The following is a 3478-nucleotide window of genomic DNA, read 5'->3' as shown; positions in this document are numbered from 1 at the left end:
TTTTTTTTTTTGTTTGATAGAAAATAGGTCCCATTATAGAATCAGGAAGACCTCCTTACCGTAAAATAATTAGTTGTTTGTTTGTTTGTTTAAGAAAATTAGCAAGAATTTTATGCGTCGCATTTATAACGTAGTATTTATAATATCCTGCATTTACAATACAGTATAGTATTTTGATATAATGACCTATAAGTTGCCAAAAGTCAGTTCTCCAGACTACTAAGTATGTCAATGTACAGCCAATTAAACTCAGGAAGAACCGGGGTAAGTAACTAGACTATCAAAACAATACGACAATATCTGCTTTAATATTATATAGAGGAAACTTTCATATTTTTTAATGTTCGTAACGTTTTCAGACAAAAACCACTGGACCGTTTTCAAAACATCTTTCACCGTTAGTAAGCTATAAGCTTCACTCAGTGACAGGCTATATATGTACCACAGGTGAAGCCGGGGCGTAAAGCTAGTTAATTATAAAGCGCTGGCCCACTTCAATAAACTTAACGTACGAATGCGCTATAAAAGAAATTATTCATATAACTTTATACTATTTAAATTTTCTATATAAAAACATCTACGTTTTATGAAGATTTCATGAGTGCACATTTTAAAACTTTTAAATATATTTTCAAAGAAACTTGTTAATGTTTTTATTTAATAAGCATTTAATAACAAAAAATAAATAATATATTTGATATAAATGTACTGGTATTCAAGAATAAGTATAAAACATTGTAAAATTGCTCAGATATATTATCGATATAGCTAACTTTGAGTTGGTATTTTACGGCACCGTTTTTCTAGATTTATTATTGCAAAATATACCATTAACTATTATTTTTGAACGTAAAAATCTATAAAATTTAAGTGGCCCAATAGTAAAAGACCTATTAGAGTTATTATAGCGTCATTATTAGTAAATATTCGGATGATTATTTTGTTTACTTTGTGTGTTTGTACAAAGGTATTTTAGAAATGTAGTATTATGTAGTATATTTTTACTATTTCCAACCAATATATTATGTTGACAACTCAAATTAAATTTCAGTTTTTCATTTTTTATTTGTATCAAATATTGATAAATATTTTCTACAATATAAAATTTTGTTTATAAGTGTAATTAAATAATTAACCTAGAAATAAATTAACGCTTAACAATATTATATAACAAAAAGACTTCAATTTTATATGCCACTGTAAATTTTGCTACTATAAATAAACCTTGATAATGAATTAAAAATTTTTGACTATTAAAATAATAAGGATCAGAAGGTACAAATCTATATGACGAACAGTTTTAGTGCATTTTAAGAAATGCCTATATTAAACAAGTGCAAACGTAGCCACGCACAGAAACACAGTAAGCTCAGTCAATAATCAGGCACTTATCATTTACCATTAATCACAAGACATGAATACGTTCGACTTTTTACGAAGTAGGACAACCAAATTGTAAGCCATGTGGTACCCCACTTAGCATTGTTGGTGGTGACCCCAATCTCGCCAAAATGGTAGCTTTAATTATCCATTTTATTTACCCGCCTACCAGTCACTACTTGAAACTTTTTATTAAGATAATTATTATTTTTACGATAGTTATGTGGGTGGCATTACATATGCGATAGCTGTATGAATTATAGGGATGTTTTCATTACTTTTCAACCGACTTCAAAAAAGGAGATGATCAATTCGATCATATCTTTTGTGTTTGTTACTCCGTAACTTCTTACGGTATGAATCGATTTTTGTGTTTATTTATTTGAAAACTGGTGCCATTTTGACCCCATTTAAGTTTGGTCTAGTTTTGACAATTTGTTCGGTTCTGTTAAGTTTTTTTTTTTTGTTATAAATATTTATTATTTTTTATAAAATTATTACTACTTTCTTTCTTTTCAAATTAAATATTGCAATAAACAAAATATACGCAGATATAAAAATATAAAGAAAAAGGTTTAACAAAATTAAAACAATTTTTTTTAAATTTATCTATAATTCCGTATGTTAACGAATATTCCATATATTAAGTGAAATATTGACTTTTTTGCATCATCGACAAGTGACACTCAAGAGGACAATGACCCAGGATCTTGTGTCTTACTTTTATCTAAAGACGCTTATGTGTTATAGCCTTTTAGAGTCTAGAATATCTAGGCTTTGACGTAGGTTTCGTTGATTATGTCTATTTACAGTTTTGTGTATATATTATGAGTATTAATTTTAACAGTATGAATATTGCGCATAGACATTTTGTATTATCTGTGGTTTAGCGTTACAGTTTAACCCCGCTCTATAGTTTACGCTCAGAACAATTTATAAGACAGTTGCAGATAACATCGAAAACAGTTCCATAACTAATATCGTAGAATTTGCTAACGTAAATAATGTAGGTAACGTTTGCACCCATTTTGCTTTAAATTTCTGTTAGATAAGATTTAAGATCAACTAATGATTCTTTTTTCATTTAGAAATTAAAAACTTTTTAACGGATTTAGACGCGATTTATTCATTATATTATTAACCCGACGTTTCGAACACTTTACAGAGAGTGTCACAGGGAGACTTGTTTTTCTCTTTTTTTATATTTTTGTGTAGTGTATGAATCCTTAGGCTCCTGAACTAGTTTAAATCTGTGTCTCAGGAGCCAGAGGCTTCTCTAAATCGTTTTTTTTTTATTATTTTTTGATTTAGTTAGTTTTTACTTTCTATGCTCGCATTTTTATCCTATGTGTTGTGTTATAATTGTATACATAGTTGATGAATGAATGTTTTGAATGTGTTTCTCTGAATGCATCTTAAGATATCCTTTTCAAGGAATTTGCAAAAAGAAAAAGCAAATTAGTTGATTGTATCATTAGAGAATTTCTTAAATTATGTTTATTATTGTTTATTTTACTTTGCTTTTCTTAGGTACTTGATAATTCCGTGGCATTTTTGGTATTATTCTTTTCATGTTCGCAGTCTATTGGTCCGATTTCAACATGTGAAAGTACCTTCTGTTAGGTACCTTCCCATAGACGTTGGTGACCTTCATTGTAGAAAAGATTTATATTATTTACTAAATTGTTATCATAGCCATTCGTATCAAGAAGCACGGGTATCTTTCGTTTTAAAAAGTGCTTTGTAAATATCTCAAGAACTTATCTAAAGAAATGTGTTGCGTTGTGAGCGTAGGCGATATATCGTGGGATTGCATACAATTAGAGTTTTATCAGTTTTAGTACAGTCAGTTTAAATACTTTCACACCGACATGTCTTTCTAATTTAGTAGTTAGTTTATTTAACAAATAACTAGACTTTCTAATACAATATTTGGGTACAATATGATAGAATGATTTCTCCAATACAATAATAAAAACGTTTAAAAAAAGACGTTTGATTCAATTCAATCGTTTCAATTGCATTTATACTTAGTCTGGCCATAAATACTGTTACACTTAATTATAAAAAAATATTACATTTGAATTTCGAATCTGTC

Source organism: Zerene cesonia, chromosome 14 (assembly GCF_012273895.1).
Source record: "Zerene cesonia ecotype Mississippi chromosome 14, Zerene_cesonia_1.1, whole genome shotgun sequence".
Classification (NCBI taxonomy): domain Eukaryota; kingdom Metazoa; phylum Arthropoda; class Insecta; order Lepidoptera; family Pieridae; genus Zerene; species Zerene cesonia.
The sequence above is the reverse complement of the archived record's forward strand: the minus strand, read 5'-3'. Positions refer to the sequence as shown.